At 38.6% G+C, this 15,280-nt stretch overlaps 1 long non-coding RNA gene across 1 annotated transcript; it reads right to left on the reverse strand.

The window, feature by feature from the left end:
• Nucleotides 1-8,961: 8,961 nt before the first annotated feature.
• Nucleotides 8,962-11,172, reverse strand: LOC131976380 (uncharacterized). The gene is made up of 3 exons (XR_009394790.1): nucleotides 10,010-11,172; nucleotides 9,760-9,876; nucleotides 8,962-9,661 (listed from the first exon to the last, which is right to left on the reverse strand). It is a non-coding gene; the product is annotated as an uncharacterized LOC131976380 (long non-coding RNA).
• Nucleotides 11,173-15,280: the final 4,108 nt, after the last annotated feature.

Raw genomic sequence — 15,280 nt, forward strand, 5'->3', positions numbered from 1 at the left:
AATCATGGCGGAAGACGACTATAGCGGAGGGAGCTCAGATATAACAGGTAATAGCTATTTTACTTTTTGAATTGCATTTCTATTTGCTACAGAGACTGAAAAATCGACACTTCTGTTGAATTTCCAGAAAAACTTCAGGTTTTATGGGGTTATTTTAAAATAGCCCAGAGGTTTTTCAGGCATTATTTCCAGGCGTTTTAGGCCTAAATGGGTAAACACACAATTGAAAAGGCATTTCTCAGCAGTTATCATTTCCATGAGGACGGGCAAGTAGGGGCCCGCTCCACCTTCTACTAGGTTGTTATTGTTGTTTTATTGTTGTATGTTGTTGACTACACCCTCTCGCTGCCAGACTTATTATGATTAACCCCAAGGTGGAAGTGATGTTACAAGGTAAGGTAACAGATATAAAGCAGAGAGGTGCATGAGCCTGGGGCTTTCACCCAGGAGCCCTGGGTTTGATTCCCATATGAAAACAAAAGCCAATAATGCTATTTAATGTAACATCATTTAACTTCATGTTTTCACTAGGGCCTGGACTTTAACGTGTTAATCAAGATTAATTAATTACACAAAAATGAATGCGTTAAAAAAATGTACGCATTTTAATCACACTTATTTTTGCACTGCGGAACGTTTCTCACTGGATGAATTTCAGGCGGACCGATTATATTGGAGCACCAACTAGCATTCATGAGTTCAGACAACAACAAACCACAGTGAACATGAAGGAAGAAGCTGATGAGAGCGCTTTGGTTGGCCCCGTGGATGATGGGACATTTTGTTACAAAAAAACAACGGATGGAAGCGTCGATAACAGCATGGTTGTGTTGCTATGCAACAAGGAATTCACATATCACCGCAGCACATCCAGCCTCAAGTATCACCTCAATGCAAAACATATAGCAGCTAGCGGCTAGTGTGGTAGCTAGCGTGGATTGGGTTTTACTTCAAAAACCAAAGTATTATAGTTTACAGAAGGTCTACCTACCTATAGGCTACCTGGATTTATGAAATGTACTATATTTCTAAATATGCTTTTGCTACACTTAATGGCAAAAATTGCACTGGTCTGTTGGACTTGAACAAAAATAAACAATATTTTTGTTGCTTAAGCTTATGTATTCAGTCATTATTCAATGGTGTACTAAAAATCCATGTCTAAAATTACTTCTCACTGTTCTCAGGTCAAATATGTATATGCGATTAATTTCGATTTATTAATTACAAAGCCTCTAATTAATTAGATTATTTTTTTTAATCGAGTCCCGGCCCTAGTTTTTACATTACCAACCTAACTTTGTAGCTTGTAGTACTAGTGGAGGGGCTAAGTGCTAATTTTTGGCAGAATCATTCAGTTTATGATACAAGCGTGAAAATTGGCATGAACACTCTCCATGGGTCACTTGACAAGGAAATTGTCTGAGACATTTGAAATTTCTAGATAGAGGCCATTTTTTCAAGATGGCCGACACCTAAGTGGAGCAGTTAAGTGCTATAATGGTTTATTTGGTGATTGAAAGTGTTTTTTAGATAGAAAAGGGGGGCCCAGTCGAAAAACTTTGGGAACCACTGGTTTATTTGGTGATACAAGCATAAAAAATGGCATGAGCAGTATCTGTGGGTCACTTGACAATAAGCTACGCACAGCTACTTGAAATTTCAAGATTGCGGCCATTTTTCAAGATGGCCACCACCTTAGTGGAGCAGTTGAGCGACATGATTGTTTAGTCGTCCTCATAAAAACTTGACTTGCAGCATTAATGTGCCTTTATTTTACTTTTATAAAGTATTTTTTCCCCTATAGAAGTTATTTTGTAGTATAAACCAAACTAAAACACAACCGCTTCATTTTTAGCTGCAACGGCAACAACCTATTGCACCTAGTAGAAGGTAGAGCGGGCCCCTATTCACTCATACTTATAGGAATGATATCTGCTGATGAAGGCTCATTCAATTGTGTGATACCACTCAAAATTGGAGCATGAATTAATATTTAGTTTTATTGTACAATGGTCAGTGAGTGTTTTCTTTCACACATACAATCAAAGTAAAAGGTAAGATTCCTGAATTAAAAAAGCATGCACCATAACAGCATGACAGTACAGACTCTGGGTACAAGACACAATGCTTTTTTTGTCAGGAATGATTCTGTTTTTAAAATAAAGTAGATGTTTTTCCCTAATAATACTACTTATCCTCCTACTTTGTTAGTAAGCTGCAGCACACTGAATTTTGGTGATTTTAGAAGTCAAACGTTGTAAAAGTGTGTTTACATTGCATCTCCATGTGTAGGGTTTTAGCTTGTTGGCTTCTGAGTGTCTGACAGAGAAAAGTATGGTGGCCCTGAAGTGCAAATCACAATGGCAAATCAGAAAACACAACAACAAATCAGAAAACACAACAACTGCCATTGTGTTTTCTGTTTTGTTGTTGTGTTTCTTGATTTGTTGTGTTTTCTGATTTGCCGTTGTGATTTGCACATCAGGGCCACCGTAGAAGAGAGCATTCAGATCTATCCCCAAAATAAATGATCTCTCTCAGTAATATAGATGCATTTTAAGATGTATTTTAATCAGGAGAGACATTGTTTTTTAATGAACGAATAGTCATTACAGCCTATCCTCAAATCATATTATTTAAGGCGGTGAAGCTGTGAGTAGAACAGGAAACAACTCAATGGAGTCTAGACACTGGTGGTGGTGGTGCTGAAGAGAATGCTGCTGATCTGGTTGTGATGAAGAATGGCTTCTGATGACCCCGACTTGGAGAGAAAACAGCGAAAAGCAACAGAATCAAGGTTTGACAGCAGCAACATGATCTGGTTGGTTTAACTAAAACAGTTAATGTTCACGATCAGCTGATTTGTAGAAGTATGAGGAGTCAATTTTTTTAACGCATTCATTTTTTTGTAATTAATTAATCTTAATTAACGCGTTAAAGTCCCAGCCCTAGTATAAATATATACTCACTCACATTTATAAAATATTGCTGAACAGATCAACAACCAGATAACATTTTTTTTAATTTAGACATTGTAAACTATTTCAATAGTTGATATGTGACTGGTGCAAACACTGCAAAAAAGGTGTGTCTAAAACAAGATAAAAACACAAAATCTGAGATAAATGATCTTGCTGCATGGACAGATAATTTCACTTGACAAGATTTCTTAAATTAAGATTGTTAAATCTAGAAATAAGCATGTTGTACGCTTATACAATAATTTGACAAGATAAATTATCTAACACTTCTCAATCTAAAGTTGTTGTTTTTTTTTTTTATCTTGGTAAGAAACAAATAATTGTCAATGCACTCTGCTCGGGCCAGTTCATCGCTGCTTGCAGCTTTAATTTATCTTGTTTTAAGAGTTAATTTCTTATTTTAAGTGTTCAACATGTTTATTTCTAGATTTAATAATCTTAATTTAAGAAATCTTGTCAAGTGAAATTATCTGTCCATGCAGCAGATTTAGTGTTTTTATCTTGTTTTAAGACACACCTTTTTTGCAGTGAGGGCTCTGTCTATGTCTATGGATAGACTGCAGAGAAGGACCATACATAGGAGAAAATACAGCTAAATACAGCTAAATATGTGGCGGGTTGGGGGGAACTGCTCTGATATCTGGCTCATTTGAAGTGTTGATAGGCGAACAGCCACAAAAAGCTGAGTTAATAAGCAATTTAGAGCTTTAGACCCAGTCCATGATGAAAGTTTAATGATATCAACACAAATTTGCTGTCACATAATCTCCCTTTTTTTTATAATTTCCCACTGTCTGCACAGGGCTAACAAAAAATTAAGCCTAATCCACCTGACTGACATCTCCTACAAAATTGGCTGGGAGAAGGACTGGAAAATATGTCAGGCAATTAATTAAGTGCTTTTTTCTTCTTTTCAAGTTTTTGTCTGGAATGCAGAGTGGCGTAGCCTGAGTCAGAACACACAGAGGCAGTGTTGGTGTATTAGTGAGGTTAGTCAGTGGTCACTCATGTAATCTGATAAAATGTGCCTGCAAACTGCAGCTAGACATCAGAATCAGAACTCATATTAACCCTATGAGATGTACATCCATTCACACGACACACAGACACGCACAGTGGTGGACTCGAAACAATAAAAAGGGCACATTCTGCACAACATGGAGCCCCACCAGCACACAAAAAGCATCATGTATGATGAAATAGTCCTCATCCTTGATTACGATTAGCATTAAGTTAAAGGAGATCCAGACCAAAGTAATTAATGATATGGTACTGGTGATTAAAACCATCGAACCAAACCATGTAGGGGGGTCGGGAACCATGCCCCCCCGGGAGAAAATGAATCAATTTTGTGCACTTTGAGAGCTAAGTGAGAGCAAACACCCCACACAACATTTTTCACAGTTAGGTTATATTGTATTATTATATTTTATTATTAATATATTATTATAGCTTTTCTACTACGGGTACAGGCAAACTTAATCCGATTTTTGCTTCGTTATCCATTGCAGATTTTAGTACCACTCAATGTAGCATCATAGCGACGCCATATGAAAGCTATGCCTCTTTGACATTCCCCATTCGTCTGCTACCAAAGAGAGGAACCATGGCACCAGAAGGGCAGAAAGGCACTAGAAGTGCACCAGGAGGGCACTATAAGGGCACTAGAAAGGCACTCATTAAGGCACATTGATTTTTTTTGCACTACAGGGCACATCAACATAATTTATTACATGAAGGGGCACCCTAGAGGACACCCATGTGCACTTTCTCTTGTTTTCACCACTCTAGTGGGAACTTTAGCGTGCTTTTTCAATCATGGAGGCATGAGGGGGGCACACACACACACACACACACACACACACACGTCAGTAGCTAGGTTTATGTTTTTACATGGATCATCAATTCTTTTCCTGCATTTGAACTGAAGCAACAGTTACATACACACCAGATATTATTAACTACTTGAGATATTTTGAGCCATAAAATCAACTAAAGGATTCTGTCTGTTAGAGGACCAGTTTCATCTTGTGTTATTATAATCTCTTTGGCTAGGCTGAGGCCAACATGTGACCATAGATTAATACTAGGCACTAGTGAACAGCCAGTGTTAGCTAGCTCCTGCTGGCTTGAGCCACTGTGTGTTCAAATCAAATCAAATCAAACTTTATTTATATAGCGCTTTTCATACATAGAAATGTAACACAAAAAATAAGAATAAAAACAGACAGTAAAAATGACAAAACCCACCCCTCCCTTCCCCACATACACATCTGTATGTACACACACACGCACATAGACACGCACGCACACAAACACACACTCAGACTCACACACAGCACAGATTGATTGAAGTGTTACACTGAGGAACAAAACACAGCAGAGATCACACTGAACTACCATGAAAACTGTCCCTTCACTCTGATGCTGAGTTATAAACCAAGCTCCCAACCAAAGATGAGTTCTTCCACTCCAGAGTGCAGGAATATATAGTGTCAGAACAATGTGACAAATAGACCTATATATCAAACCGTTTTAGGTCAGAGTCTAACACAACAAAAAGCAAAACTTTTTTGGTTAATTGTACAAAATGAATAAAATAATATTTAATTTTATTTATTTTTTTATTCCATATTCCATTCTCACCATTTATGTGTTATGTCAGGGATGGGCAACTTAAATGCTGGAGGGGGCCACAATTGTTCATCGACACTACCACAGGGCCACATATACACTACAGGCCAAAAGTATGTAAGCAACTTAAATGTTCTGTTCACAATGGCTGTCTTAAAATTCAGTATGTATTCTTTGGATTTTTGGATGTTTACTGCATGATCAGACTTTTGTTTTCATTGAATTGAACCATTTTCCTCCATTGACCTTTAGGTAAACATTGATGTTAGCAGACCATTGGTGAATAAATGTTACCAAAAGAAAAGAAGGGCTTAGTTTCAGGGTTGAGAAGCTTTGGAAGAGTTGGCTTTTTAGAGTTTGGATACAAAAATCCCAATAAATCTCAACTGTGTTCATATCTCAGAAAAACTTCCACAGAAATGGCTCAAATTCAAGCAGCAGAGTAAAGACACAAGAATACAGATTTATACATTAAAGAAATAAGGATACACAAAGTCTAAGCAATAAAAACCCAAAGACCTGATAATTGTAGTTAAAATGTGTTATAATACGTGACTCTTTATATAATCATGTTTATTTTGTTGCAAAGTATATCAATGAAACTGATCTTTTTTTGTACACATTTTTTCTTGCTGCCAAACTTTTGGCCTGTAGTGTATGACCGTGCACTTCACCAGATATGATGAAACTGCAATTTTAAATACGTTTACAGTGCAGTAACTTAACACATTTCATGCTCAAATGCATGTATAATAGTATACATAGGAATACAAAAGGTTTGAAGCAAATAAAAAATAACCACTTACTGTGATTTATTTTCTTTCAGTGCAAAGAACAGCAGACCAACATTAATTGCAAGAAATAATTTTATGCATTTTTACACTGCACTTTTAAGATTTCATGCTCAAATGCATGTAGTTGTACTGAGGGTCAATTCAAGTGAGGGTGCGGCCCATATGCGGCCCCGGTTCTTCAGTTGCCCATCCCTGTGTTATGTGTATGTTGTAGTTCTGTGTAAAGCCTGACTAGATACACCCACAGCTGCATTAAGAGTTTAATAAAAATCGTAACTCAGAGAAGCTTGTTACCAAGTGTAAAAATCTGATGTGAACTTTTCAGTGTCTTGTAACACTTGGTAACTTAGCATGATGTTGTTTATATCATTGATTCCCTTTTGTCCTGTTGCCTGAGCTGATTTTATTAAAGCAACACTGCCACCCAATGGTGTGTCGGAGGGATACATGCACATTGGCTTCTTCTGATCACCTGAGTCTTGAGACATGACGTGTGGTTACGGGAGGCAGGAGAGGCCATGCCCCGCCTGTCATCATGGAAAGAAAAAAATGTAACATGAAAAAATTATTAATATTCATCCAGTGATTTGCACTATAAAGTTATTTTTGTAATCTAACTCTAACTTCAAAATTGCTGAACTTTCACATTTACTGTTCAAATACTGAGAATAATAATAATAATACATTTTTATTTATGTGAGTGACCATATTTATTACGGTAAAAAAACGGCAGCTGTGGTTGCCAGAACTTTACCGTAATAAATACAGTGCAACTTATTCTAATATTACGGTAAAATGATATTAGCACTGTTGATTTCACATTTAAGATTGACATTTTATTACATTTTTTACTGTATAAATAAAAAGTTTTTCCATCAAAATAAATTCTGTTCTGCCATATAATTGACAAGAGAATACTTTATAAATGCCGCATAAATAAAATATTTTACCATGACATATTACAGTATATTTCTGTTGGAGATATGATGTTTAGTATATTCAACAGTGAGAAAAAATATTTATACAAAAAATAAATGCAAAAATTACAGTGATGACTTGTACATATTACAGTATATTTTTTGCTACAAACACAGTGTATTTTACAGTGGACTAATGTAGTTTTTAACAAAACTAAACAAAAAAATACTGTTTTGGCTGATATATCGATTGATGGATTTTCATTGTTACTGAAACTGAATTAACCCATTTATCAATTTACATTTTACTCTAACCAGTTTTAGATTATTTTTATTCAAAATTGCTTAACTTTCACATTTATTGTTCAAATACTGAGAATAATAATAATAATACTGGAATTCACAGCCAGCTAAACTTTCTCTGTCATTTTTCATCCAAGGAACAGGCAAAGTTGTATTTGGACCATGTTTAATGGCAGAAATTGTGAAACTGCAAAAAATACAGAAACAATGAATTACTACAAGTAAATAATACAAGTTTATATGAAGCCTCCTACAGAGGTAGCGGATCTAATAACACAGATCTACGCTCAAAGTCCGCGATAGCACCTCGCTCTTTTCATTAACAAATTACACACCGATAGACTACGGTAGAATTTGCAATCTATTAACTGTAAATAATATTTTACTTACTCATATTGCCACTACACAGGGCTACAAACAAACGCGGGAGGAAGAGCATCTCTTGCTACCAGGGGCCTGTTGCACAAAACTAGGATAAGGGATTAAGCCGGGATATGTTGGTTATCCTGGCTCAACTTATCCGTGATCCGGTTGCACAAAAGCAGGATAGGGGGCAGTAGGATATGTTATGGTATAAGTTACCATGGAGATTTATTCTGTGGAGCAAACCTGCCCCAGACCAGGCTATGTTCCAGGATCTAATTAATCTCATCCCTTATCTCAGTCAGCAGTCACCACAAACGGACACCAACAGTTATTCCACTGCCCTTTACACATTGTTATCACATAGAACTAGACCCACTGTCATTATTTAAACGTTTGTGATCATTCATTTCAATTATTTTTGGATAATTCATTATTTTAGATGATGTTGCAATCATTAGATAATTTACAGTTTCCCATAGACTATAAGGCTTGAGAGTTGTTAAAATGAGGGCCGTGAAGCTTTTTGTGGAATTGTACTTCAGAATAGGTTTCACCAACAAGGAGATACTTAATCTTTTGGCACATCAGCCAGCATCACATTGTCAGAAGTATCAGGACTTTGGGGTGTCCCAGTGGCTCACACTGGTAGAATGTTACCATTAAGGCCAAGTCCTTGCTGCGGCGGAGCTGGGTTCGAACCCAGCCTCTGCTCCCTTTGCTGCATGTCCTCCCCTCTGTCACCCCTTTTCTATCTGTCACTTTCAATAAAGCATGAAATATACCATAAAAAATTATCTTAAAAAAAGAAGTATCAGGACTTTAAAAAGATGCAAGACAATATATCTTTTCCACAGAAAGAATCAGTCTCATAAATGTATTACTTTTGTTTTCTTCCTCAGTGTGGCCCTAAAACTCGGTCGTATAAAATACACATCCCATATTAATAAATATATACACAAAGTGTAACATTATGTTCCTTTATTGAATAAGGATAAAGCAAAACAGGTAAAACATCGGCTCCTTTCAAAACTGAAGACACAGTGACTCTTCAAGATAGAAAGCACAGAATCAAAGTATATTATACAACACAATGATAAATACACATTCAAAGGTCTGAATATAATACACCCTGCATGTCTGCACACTGAAATAAATGCAGGACAAATCCATACACATCGAATGAACAGACAAATGATGCAGTAGCCTCCCTGCAAGCTTGTATACACACAGTATACAGCACAATCATCATAAGAGGCCAAATCTATAAAAAAATAAATAAAAAAAACACACAAATTCCTCTGCCACTGCAGGACATATTTAACTTAAATTTAAAGCATGCATATTAACTAAAATAATTTAACACATATTGGTCCCTCACCATCCGACCACTGTTGTCATCAGGGAAGATTGCAGGATTGTCCCAGTCCATGGCTGGGGGCCCTCTGGGGGCCCTCTCTTTCCTCAGGCAGGCCACATTGTGGAGGACAGTGAAGACACTGAAAGCGTGCCTTCAGGAGGCCAAAGGTCATCTCAACTCTGGTCTTGGTCCTGGCATGAGCATGATTGTAGGCCTGCTGTGCATCCTGGGGGTCTGTGGATGGTGTCAGGAGAAAAGGCTGGCAGGCAGACCCTCTGTCTCCCAGCAACACACCAGAGAATTCACCTGTCAACACAAAATCTCATCATTACAACCTCAAACAGAGTGACATTCTTGACAAAGCCATGATGTAAAAAGTGGTTATTAATGGTTGTGTGGCTCACCTTGTGATAGGCGCTGACAGATTTCAGAAGTCCCAAAGACTCTGGAGTCATGGACTGAGGCCATTTTGCCTGGCTCAGTCCATGTCTGTTGATCAGACAGTCAGCATTGCAGACCATCTGAAATCATAAGATGAGGACTATCAAACCAATCAATGCACATCACAAGCAATGTACAGTGTTCGTCAATTGTAGTAATGAGTATCCTACTATGACTGGTAACAGTTGTCCTGTAATTTGTAGATTTTCTCACCTGCAATCCTATAGAACTCCTCTTTGATGTCACAGAGTCTTCTGTGACCAGTGAAGGACACTGTAATAAATTATTCTGTAGTCATTTCATTTTACTTTATATATTTGATCAAGTGTATTAAATATAAATGTGTCCTTAATTTTGAGGCAGTTGTTTAAGTAACTTTAATATAAAAATGTTTGAGATAGAATCTGCTTATTTTGATCACATTAAATATCATCTTTATGTGGATGTAATTCTAAATCAAGAGAATTTTGAATGAATTCAACACAACAGAATTAGTCCGTTTTTAATTGACAGACACGTCCTGTTAAGTTGTTATTAACTCAACTTGTAATGTAGTTAGATTTAATTAATAATATTGCGTGCAATCTGTTGCCTCAATTTTATTGAGTAGCTATTGTTTATCTTTTCTTACAGATGAAGACACATAGGCTACACCCTAAATATAAGAAAAGAGAAAATGTATCTATTCCAAAAGGAAATCCAATGAAGTCAGTAAGTGACCGTGGGTCATTTGAAAGGCGCTACATAAATTAAAGTTGTTATTACTATTATTAGCTCATCTATTTATCAAAGAATAATACAGTCTGGTGGAGTTATATTTACACAATTTCAGTCATATTTATAGTCCACTTCAATTAAAAATTCAACTCATTCATAGTCAGAGTACAACTGCGTTTTTGGAGATGTGAATTAACTATTTGGATTGTAATTGTGATGTTTCAGCGGAGCGGTGAGTGTGTAGTTGTGCACTACTTACACATTCAGGCGGTCAGCAATACTTTGCCACGCGTTTTCTCTTTGCTTTATCACTGTGGCGGTGTTGCCTTACTTTTTTAATTATGTGTTTTACCTCCTCGTATGCCTCCAACCGGATTTCTCCCTCCGACGGGGAAAAGTAAGCCGCTCTACTCGCCATGGTGAATCAGTGAATCTGTGATCGGTGGCGGGGTCTATCTGAAGGAGCCGCGAGCGCGCACTTATCCAGGATAGGTTTCACCTGGCTTGATGAATCCGTGTCTGCTCATCCTGGATTGGGCTTTGTGCAACCAACTGAGCCTGGACGCTGTTGTTTTGGATTCTTTGAGCCCGGCTCAGTCACTTATCCTGGATGTCTTAATCCTACTTTTGTGCAACGGGCCCCAGCTTGCTACGGAGAAGGTAAACACAATAACATCCGGGTAACCCACATCACTTCCTGTGAGCTGTCACAAAAACATGGATGCCAAAAATCACATAAACGAACGTACTGCGCCCTCTACTGGCCCAAAATGCAACTGCAAATATAAATGAACACAGTTCCAAGACAATACATTTTATTTATGGGTGCCTTTCATGTCACTCAAGGTCACCTTACAAACACAGCAAAAAACACGAAATAAAAACACAATCAGCTACATCAAAAGAAACAACTATAAAAACAACAAACAGAGCAGAAATGAGGGTGGCAGGTCAAACAGTAAAGGTTTAATCGAAGCAAGTGAGTTTTGAGCTGTGATTTGAAGCTGGAGAGAGAGAAGTGTCACGGATGGTTTGTGGGAGAGAGTTCCAGAGACGGGGGGCTGCACGGCTAAAAGCTCTGGACCCCATTGAAGAGAGGCAGGCAGGAGGAGCAGTGAGGAGCATGGAGGAGGAGGAGGATCGGAGGGTCCTGGAGGGTGTGTAGGCGTGAGGGAGATCAGAAAGGTACAGAGGTGCGAGGTGATGAAGAGCTTTGAAAATAAGAAAAGTATCTTGAAATCAATGCAGTACTTTTTACCAGAACCTGTTGTCTTTTAGTCTTTATCCTGCCCTGTTGTCTCTTAGTCTTTTAATTTTTTATCCTGCCCTGTTCTCTTTTAGTTTTTATCCTGTCCTGTTGTGTTTTAGTTTTTATCCTGTCCTGTTGTCTTTTAGTCTTTTAGTTTTTAGCTCCAGTGTTCCCTCATGGTAGCTGGGAAGGAATATGTGAAAAATCATGAAGATTGGGCACTTCTGGAAAAGTTTTTGATTTTTGGCAGGGTGTTAGGTATAGGCCTAATGTTTTTAAAAATCCATGGATACAAGTTGGGGTGGCCCCCCTAGTGGCTGGTATCGATAAAAAACAGAACGGTGCCCGCATAAAAGAGAAAAGGTTATATCTCAGCTTCCTTTGATCTTAAATTGTTGTATAATGACACCTTTTCTTCTTCATTTGATACAAGTAATCTAATTTTGATATTATCTTCTTATGTTAAGGTTATTTTCATGTCAAACTTATTGTCATGGTCACTTTTTGCTTGAAAAACGGTCCATATGTCTGAAATTAAATAACACAGAAAGATTATTCAGGACTTTAAACACATATGTTCACCCTTAAGGAATAATATTGAACATGTTACCATCATTCTAGTGTGAAAAATAAAGCAGTCCTGATAGAAAAATATGGAATACTTCAAGACACACCAGTGACCTACTCTGGATTCTTCTCTCATGGCCAACGCAAAGAAGATGTCAGGCCAAGGGCCACAGTTGGTGTTTTCCCTGTTTTTCTATGAGAAGGCCTCATCTATGGCCATGCAGAAACACTCAATGCTTGTGGTCATGTAGGCAACCGAGTTTGTGAATCCTGGTCAGGTTCCAGTCATAGTGGCTGACTGCCCTCTGAAAAAATGCCAGTGGAAGTTCCCTGATGTGGTTGGCGAATCAAAAATTGTGTGCTTCATGGGCTTCCTTCATATTGAGATGATGTCCCAAGAGTGTGGAGGTAAGCTGTTAGCTGGCTCTGGATGGGACCGGATGTTTGCCCTTGCAAAGTTCTTCAATACTGGTGTTGCAGCATCTCTACTAGGCGGCAAGCATGTCAAATGTACATGGTATGCCTACCAGCTTACCCTTGCCTGGCTCCATGTACTCAAAATACAGGCATATGAGGAGTACTGCCAAGTGGGCCATGGGCCTCATGAAAGCATGAAGATGTGGGAGAGTCGACTCAGGAATAATGCTCCAACAACCTTGCAGTATTGATAATAGTATTATCATCGGATGTGGAGAGGATGCTGGCGCTTTTGGCTGCCGCTTCTCCCTCCGAAAAAAGTTTGTCCTGTTTCGACCCTCACCCGAGTGTGTTAGAAACCCTTACCCCTGTGCTACTGGAGGCTACCCCCAGCTCGACCACCGCCTGTCCCGGTGTGGCTGACCATCGCTGGGTACCCCACCTTTTTCTCTCTGTGTGTAAGGTTATTTATTCAAATGTTCCAGCCCATATGCAATGCTTGGCTGTGTCTTCCCGGGCACAAGCGTACTGCTGGGACATCAAAAATGCCAAGCACTGCCCCTCTTCCATGCGTTCACAGGATGTGATGTTGTATCAGCAATGTATGGAATTGGCAAAAAACTGCATGGAATGCGTGAGTAGCTTACCCAGATGTCACCAACACCCTCATTGTGATCACCCAAGACCTAACCAGCCTCACACTGGAATCAGTGCACATGTGAGTTTTTGAACGCTGGACTGTACTCATTATAGTAAAAACCGTGGTGTCGAGTCAGTCAATGAAGCCCGAAAGCTTCATTTCACTCATGGCCTCAAGTCCCTGGATTCAATCTCCCCGACCCAGCATGCCTTATTCCAGGATGGGAAGCGTGCCCTGTACACTGCAGCTTTTGTCTGGAAGCAGTCCCTCTCCAAAACTCCAGAGACTCCAGACCCGAGTGAGTGGGGTTGATAATGAAATGACAGAACCAAAGTCTGGGTGCCATGTTGGACTGATCTGGAAGATGTCAGCAAGGGATGCTCACTCCTCCTCAACTGTGGCTGTTTGGTTGCCTGTAAGGGCAACTGTTGGTGCCACCAATGCTCTACCACATTGTGCAAGTGTGAGGGAGTCTGTACTAATAATGATGAAGAGTGAAACAAAAAATCTTTGAAGAAATACATGATGTATTGTTTTTTTTCTGTTATTTGACTAAAATGTAATATTGATCCTTAACATGGTGAAAAGCCTAATATAACTTTTCACTGTGGCATAGTTCTGAAGTTGTGTTTATTTAAAGCTTCAACAATGGTCCTTTTGATCACAACATGTGATTTTTGACACTATAGTTCTACTGACCTGTCCAATCAACAAAGACAAGCATACCTTGGAGGTAAAAAATATGGCTCTAGGGCCCTGATTGATATTTCAATGTGACTTTTTCAGAGATATTGACAGAATATTTGAGCTAAATATGACTATGATAATAGATTTAACATGGAAATGGACTTAAAATAAGAAGAATATATCAGAATATGGATTCCTTGTATCAAACAAAGTAGAAGTTATTTTATACAACAATTTAAGATTAAAGGAAGCTGAGATATAACCTTTTCTCTTTTTGGCGGGGGGCATTTTGGATTTTATGGATAACTGCCACAAGAAGGGGCACCCCAACTTGTATCCATGGACTTTTGAAAACCTTAGGCCTATACCTAACACCCTGCCAAATATAAAAAACTTTTCCAGAAGTGCCCTATTTTCATGAATTGCATCCCAGCTATGGAGGTCTCCGCACTGGGGGTGCGTTCGACCTGCCCCGTGGGGATGCCCCGGTCTCTCCACCTCTGGCTGAACTGGCTGACCAGTTCTAAATAACAATATTAGTAAATTCCCGCCCTTTTTGATTAGCCACGCCCCCTTTCTTAACTAATGAACCGTTTGTCCTAGAAACTTGTACAAGGTGTCAGAGTACTCGGCATAGAGTCCCTGTTTAACTGTTGATTGATTACCCCGCCCCTCTTGATAAGCCACGCCCCCTTTAACTAATTTGTGAACCGTTTGTCCTAGAGACTTGTATGAGGTGTCCGATTACTCGGTATAGAGTCCCGATTTAACTGGTGATTGATGACCCCGTCACTTTTGATTAGCCACGCCCCCTTTTACTAACTCATGAACCGTTTGTCCTAGAGACTTGTATGAGGCAGAGGGGAACCTTCAGGGCCTTCTACGCCTTCAGAGAAGGCTTTAAAAATTCTAAACTAAAAATATGAGTATAAAATAATATATGTATTTTTTTTTAAACTATCTCATTTAATTTGATACAATATATTTAATACATTTTCTCTCATCTATGTTCTAAAGTTAAGTTTACTGTCAAGATCACATAAGCAATGAAAGGGTTACTGTCCTGAAACATGTATCCAATCAGAATCGTCCGTCTCCATGGAAACCCGGTTAGCTAGCTCATTAATTGGTTAGGACTTCACGAATCTCAGGGAAGGCCAAGCTATGTGTTTTGGTTTGGAGAGTGATGGGAAAATTGACCAATCAC

Source organism: Centropristis striata, chromosome 8 (genome assembly GCF_030273125.1).
Source record: "Centropristis striata isolate RG_2023a ecotype Rhode Island chromosome 8, C.striata_1.0, whole genome shotgun sequence".
Classification (NCBI taxonomy): Eukaryota; Metazoa; Chordata; class Actinopteri; order Perciformes; family Serranidae; genus Centropristis; species Centropristis striata.